Source organism: Citrus clementina, unplaced genomic scaffold (assembly GCF_000493195.1).
Source record: "Citrus clementina cultivar Clemenules unplaced genomic scaffold, Citrus_clementina_v1.0 scaffold_2, whole genome shotgun sequence".
Lineage (NCBI taxonomy): Eukaryota > Viridiplantae > Streptophyta > Magnoliopsida > Sapindales > Rutaceae > Citrus > Citrus x clementina.
Window position 1 is genome coordinate 20463993 of NW_006262688.1, and position 7476 is coordinate 20471468.

Here is a 7476-nt window from a genome sequence, read left to right on the forward strand (position 1 = left end):
CCAATATCCAATATCACTCTCACATCAACCGTTCACATGAATATGGCAAGTAACTCATGTAAAATAATCAATTATCAAAACAACATTAATCAAGTCACTTCAAGAATAACATGTCAAAACCCAAAATGTTGCAAGGATATTGTCTACAACTTAGAAATAATATGATTTTAATCCAAATGAATTACTGGTTGAAGCAATAATATTAAATTTATTCATTTTTATAAATCATCACATCTTTCAGTTCGTATCACTAGTTTTTATTTCAGATTATAGTTATGTGAAATCAAGAAGGACCCTTATTGGAAGTAATGTAGGTTAGGAACATAGCTAATAAAAAAGGAATAATAAGAAAAACAAAATATATCTTTAGAAAAATAGAGATTTTAAAAATTACAAGTTGTATTTCACATCGCCTTTTCTTTTTCAATCTTGGGTATTTATTTATTTATTTATTTTTTAATTTTTCTCTTTTTTATTTTTATATTATTTTTTATTTTTATTACACCACTTTTATGAATAACTAGTCATCCCTATTTTTCTCAATCATGACTGGTGATGGAAAACATAAAGTAATGCTTCAAATTGAAGGGGGATATCATGACAAGTTAACAAATAATTTTTTTTAATAAATACATGTTCAAAAGCATTAACTGTAGATATTTTATAATAGGGATGATTATAAAAGATTCAAACGAATAAAATATAGCCTTTCTATCATCTCTTAGAGCTCTAAACAGTCTTTTATATCTACTAATTTAATGAACTTCAGATACAAAAACACATAAAAAGTTTTTTTTTTTAATTGTTGATTGAGAAGAAGATACATATATCATGTTTAAAATAATAAACTGTTAAGCTATGAAAAAAAAGTAAAAATGCTTATTCTCCAAAAAAAAAAAGCTTAAAAACTCACGTGAAACTTATTATAACATATACATTCTTTCAAGTGACTCAATCAATTTCATTAATCAAATTTCTCATTTCACTCTTGTCACAAACATCAACATACGAAGACTTTAACGTAGTGTAACTTAACTCAAAGCAAAAAATAATACAATTACTAAAATTTAAAAGTTATCGTGTCAGCCAAGCTCACAAAATTGTACAAAATGCCTTACTTTTAAAAAAAAAATTAAAATACCTTACCCCAAACCTATTATAAACATTGTTTTTAATATTTCATAATCTAAATATATGTATACAAAAAGGAAAAAAAAAGATTAAGGAAACATAAATACTAAAAGAACAAGTTGGAGAGATCACGCTGAACTAGCTTTAGAAGCTTAAAAGAAGATGAGAAGAAGTTGCACCACTTTTGTGAAATGATTCTAAATTGCGTGGTTAAGAAATATTATCAAGCCATCATAAAAGTTATTAACATTTAATAAGCCTATGAGTTTTTTATGAATGTTCAAATGAGCCTAAGATGCTGTTGGGTATAAATACTAATGCTATTAGTGTCAATGTACAAGTGTATACAACAAGTAATATAATGATAAGTATTCAAGATCGTCTCAACATGAATTGATGTTATCAGATTTGCTACAACAATTTTAATTATTAGTGTCAATATGCAAATGTACACAACAAGTAATATAATGATAAGTATTCAAGATCGTCTCCACAGGGATTGATGTTATCAGACTTGCTACAACAATTTTAGCCGTGTAGATTTTGTTCTAAATTAAAATAAAACAATGAATGAAATTAATATACTAACAAAAATAAAAATGCAATAAATAAAATGCAACAAAGTAAATTATCACGTCAAACTCAAGGATAAAACCAACTCAAATATAGAGTAGTTGAGTGAATAAACTCTCATAATGATCTTGACTATATTCTAATTATTGGCTCGGTTGCTGCAGTATCTAGTACAACATTAGGCAGAATTCTTATGCATCCTCAGCCGTCGCATGTTGAATCTATATGCAACTTAACAGTGACCAGTTGTTATGGCAACATAAGATATAACATTACACGCTTATGTTCTATTTATCCTACAAGGTGAATCCCTATATCTAGTTCATCACTATTCTTAAATCAAGCATTGCCCTTTAGGGACTCAAGTAAAACTCAATCCGAGAAATCCAAATTAAAATCAAGTATTGCTTTGATATGTTCCACTAAGATAAGCCATTTTGTGGCTCTCCCTTAAATTGTATCATTCAATGGGTGATCAGTTGAAATAATGAATAAAAATAAATGCTATTAAAACAAAATGCTACAGCAAACATGCAACAACTCATATTTTCAATCAATAAACCATCAAGATTGTTTATCACTCAACTACAAATAAATTTAGTTCATGGTTTGAAAAGAAAAATAAAGAACAAAGTTTCAGCCATGAAATACATCCCGATAAATAAATAGAAAATGAGAAAATAAGAGAAGAATAAGAAGGACTGAGCTCCCAATTGATTTCTGCAAATTCTCCTCTTGTGTAGCCCTTAATTTCTCTCTTGAATCTTGTTTTTCTTTTGTTTCTTTGTGGTTTTTCTCCTTGGGTGACGACCCCCCTTATTCCTTATGATGTGTGCTTCTTTTATAGATGCAAATTAGGGTAAACGGAAGCTTAGGGCGCACATAAGTTAGATTAGGAAACTGCATATCGCAATTCTGCAAGTATCCAGTACGAAATTTTCTTTGTTATTGTTCCAAGATTGCTACAGCAACGACTACAACAACTACACTGTTCCAGATTTGTTTCAACTCTTTTGTAGCCATGTTCTTTCCTTATTTTTGTAAGCCTATTGCATCAGCATTCCTTCCTTGAAATTTGAGCTTCCGGACACTTACAATTATGCATATGATTTAGCACACAAATTATTCTAGACCAAACAAAATTTATTAGGAATAAACTAAGATGAATGTTTATGCAAAATATAATAAAAATGCAATGAAAAAACATTTTTTACTCTCTAAGTATTATTGATTTAAGTCTAAAAGTGCCATGATAACTCTCATTTCATAGAGTTATCACACCTCCAAACTTAAACCATTACTTGTCCTCAAGTAATGACAACACTACACAATCATGCAACAAATAACTTAGCTCTGTCATCAAATTTGCAAGGATTCTTTCACCCTAAGATCACACTCTTAATCATGCAAAATAGCCATAGCAGTTCAGTCATGGACTTAGGCTTTATTCTGTCCAAAGTGTGTGTGTGCCACTTTGATAAGTTTCCAAAGGTGCTACAACATTGCATATAATTTAGAGGTAGAACATAAATATATTCACATATGGGGAAGCAGAATTCACAAATAAACTCAAACTGTGCAATAATGATAATAATTTTTTTTAAACTCTCTTCAATGTAACATGGAGCCTTCATGTGAATGCTTATCACTTGTAATGACGACACCCAATTACTCACTCAAAGTACATGTTAGAGTTGCTACAGCAAACACATCTAGGATGTTATATCTAGGTCTTACCTTTGGATGCCTTTGATTCAAGGCTGAACATGGGGCTCATGAACAGACTAGGTTACTCAGTATCCTAGGCAGCGGAACCCCTTATTTTTCATTCCTTCATTACCATTTTTTTAATATATAGTTGCTACAATACTGCTCATAACTCTTGTTGCCTTTGGACTCAAGTCTGCATATGGTACATACTCAATCTTGGTTACTCAGCAACTTAAGTCATTGAAGCAAAATATATTTCATAACATGCACAGTTCAACAAAAATTTTCCCCCAAACTTGAGATATTTTCTACTTTTTTTTGTTTTCCTGGCTCTGCTACAGCATTCTCATAAAATTCAACCAAAGTCTAAGTGTTGGGACAAATTTTCAACCTCCATCTATAACTATCCCTACTTGGCATTCTCATAAATATTGAATAACATTCAATTTATCTTCATTAGGTTTTCAAATCCATACACAAATAGTAGATAACAGAGCTTCACATAACACACAATACAAACACATGCACTCACAAAAATTTTACACAATAACACAACCTACTCCCAAACTTGAGAGGTGTTGTGTCCTCACAAGCACAAAAAACAAAATAACACAAACTACACATGCATACACTAAATGAAAAGACATGCAGAATGAATCAGAAAATTAAAACTAAATAAAAGAAAAGTTTTGCATAAAGGAGTAAAATAAGCTGGCGGTTAGGGGGTACTCCCCTGTTGCTGGAAGCATTGCTGCAGCACAGGCTGTAAAGGGTCACTTTTTCTTTGATCCACTTCTCAAACGCTCCTTATCATAAAATCTGATCAATCCAGTGATGCTGCAAAAGCAAGAAATTCCTATGTTGTTTGAGAATCTTCTGTTATATGTCATGCTGTAAGTGATGCTGTAGTAATTCCTTCCTTTTTTTTTACTTGCTGTAATTTAACACAAAGACAAAAAATTAGATGGACACTTAAAATAACAAAAAGACAAATTAAATAATTTTAAAACTAAATTTAATGCTTGAAAAACTTAAAGCAACTTCACTTATTGGGTTGCCTCCCAATTAGCGCTTGATTTTAAGTCTTTCAGTCTGACCTTTCTTGTTTTCTCAATCTGGATCCTTCAAGAATCGATCCTTCTATAGGTTGTTCACATCAGCTCCCATATAATGCTTCACTCTTGGCCCATTAACCTTGAATTCTTGTTGGTCTGGATTGAGTTCCTTTTGCTGGATTTGCTCGTCAATTCTAAATGGTTGCTTTTCTCCTGACCATTCTATGTTAGCTACTCCACGATCTTCATCATCAAGTTCTTCAAATGTTACAACATTGATTTTTTCTTTACTACAGCAACTGTGTAATCTCTTTGCTACAACAAAGTCTACAACATTGATAAAATTACAGTCTTCAACCTCATCGGGACTCTTCACAGCACATTGAATTTAACTTGGTGGTCATTGTTGAGTGCTAGAAAATGTATACTTATAAAGAAGAAAATCGTCATTTACACTTCAAGTTTTACTAACACCCTTACTTTTATGTATTTAAGCTTCTTGTCATTTAATTATGTGTGTTGTATTATAATTAAGTATTTTATGTATTTTAGGAGCATCATAGTCATTTCACAATGAACGAGAGATCAGACGGCAAAACGGACATCACTTTTGAACTCAGGACGGTCGAAAACCTTAGGAGGAGCATAAAAGGAAAAATGGCACTGTTCACATGTACGGTACTATTCACATGTATGGTACAGTCTACATTACTGTTCACGACACTGTTCACATAGACAGATCGATGATGTGGCATTGACCGATGATGTGGCATTGACTGATGAGGTGTCACGATCCTGTTGGACTAAAATTCTTATGAACTATTGATTGGTGACGTGGCAGCATGTTAGTGGACCAAAAATTGCGCGTACGATACATGCATATACACAGAATTATTTTCAACCAACCGCATTACTGTTCAAGCCGGGTCAAATTGTGTCACTGTTCAAATCGCGTGGTCAAATCGTATACTGTTGACTGATGACGTGGCGCAATCTTGAGCGGCCAAACTGTTTTTAATCCGATTGCCATGATTTACTCAATGTATCTATAAAAAGGGGCCTCCCCCCCTAATTTGATATCTCTGAATCCATTTTTGGGCTCTATTTTCTGTAATTCCTTCTCCATCTTGTATTTTCTACGTATTTTAATAAATTTCTATTTTGCCCCTAGTTCAATTATGAGTAGCTAATTTTCTTTCAAACTTGGGTTGAAGGTGAAGTCTCAACATGTGTTATGGGCTTTATTTGGTAAATTTACTTTCTCTTCCCCTCTAATTATTGTGGATGTTTTGACTTTTCATCGACAAATAATAATAATCTTGTCTAAATACCGCCCTGGTTTCACCGGCTCCCTAGTACAAGGTTATTATTATTTGGCACGATAAGCCCTTAGCACCATATTGATTAGAGTGTGGTTCATGAGGTGTGGATTCCCCCCTTATGATTTAATTGGCACTAATAAGGAATATTTAGCCCATGGTGCATGTTGATACGGATCCAGATACCCAAGTGCCGTATTTCAATAGAATTCTCTTCAATTTATTCTCGTCATTTCAATTCCAATTTTAAGACAATTTAAGTCACTTTCACCACAAATCCAACCACCCTCATACAAAATTAATTCTACATATAATTAAAATCCACCTCCTCGTGGGATCGATACTCGTTACCATTAATCTATTCTACAATAGATTTGTGCACTTGCGAGTTCAATGAAATTTACACAACAAGTTTTTGGCGTCGTTGCCGGGGAGGTAAGTTATTTTAATTTGTAGAATTAATTTTTGTAAAAAAATTTCTTTTAGTTATTTTTCTTGTAATTTTTTTTATTTTTAAAAAAGAAAGAAAGAAAAAAAAAGAGTGAATTTACATTTTGAGCTAAGAATTTTTTTTTCTCTTCTTTAAAATTCTGTAATTTAATTGTCAAGTTATTTTTCTTTGTAATTTTTTTTGTTTATCTTATTAATTTAATTTTAGTTAATTTATTTTACGTATTTGTTTTAGTGTGTTTTTATAGAAAAGTTGTAACAACGTGATAAGGTTAGTACTGTAATTTCTCATTCTTCTTTATTTTTATTTGTTTTGTTTCCATTTATTTTTGTGTTTCTTGCATGTATGGTCGAAGGTCATTATTACCTAATCTTGAGCCTATAGACCTTGAACTTGAGAAAACACTTTACACACACAAACACGTTAAAAATAAAATAGATTTGCAACAACAAGCACCACCACATGAGATGCCATTTAAGGACTACTTCATTCCTTTAGCTAATTTGAGCACATCATGTATAAGATACTCAAATGTAGCTGCTAGGAGTTTTGAATTAAAACCTAGTGTGCTAAATTGTCTCCAACATTCTATGGCCTAGAAAATGAGGACCCATATAATCATTTGAATGATTTTCATACTATTTGTCAAACATTTAAATATGAGAATTTTTCAGATGATGATGTTAAACTTAGACTATTCCCATTTTCTTTAAAGGATAGAGCTCGTTCATGGTTAAATACTTTACCTGCTAATAGCATTACATCATGGGAACAAATGGTAACAAAATTTTTGAATAAATATTTCCCAGTGCATAAAACCAATGCAATTCGCAGGCAAATTTCATAGTTTACTCAGAGAGAAGACGAGCAGTTTTTCGAAACATGGGAGCGATTCAATGGACTACTCTTGAAGTGTCCACATCATGGGTACGAGAAATGGCACCAATGCCAATACTTTTTGGAGGGATTATTGCCAAATGTGCAAGAATGGCTAATGGCAACAAGTGGAGGAGAGGTAATGTCAAAAAGTGCATCAGAGATTTGGGAATTCTTCCAGCGACAAGCGGATAATTCCCAACAATGGAGTCGATCACTCAGGAATACTGAAAGAATTAAAGGAGTGAATGAGGTTTACATTGGTGAGTCAACTTCGGGAGTTAAAGAAGTCAAAGAGATGGTTGAAGGTCTCTCTCGACAAATAGCATCGTTAACGACTGCTATATCAACATAACCACAT

The 7476-nt window shown here is 32.2% G+C and overlaps 1 non-coding gene across 1 annotated transcript; it reads right to left on the reverse strand.

The window, feature by feature from the left end:
* Positions 1 to 7065: 7065 nt before the first annotated feature.
* Positions 7066 to 7169, reverse strand: LOC112101302. Its single transcript, XR_002907429.1, has one exon. It is a non-coding gene; the product is annotated as a small nucleolar RNA R71 (small nucleolar RNA).
* Between the last annotated feature and the right edge of the window lie 307 nt (positions 7170 to 7476).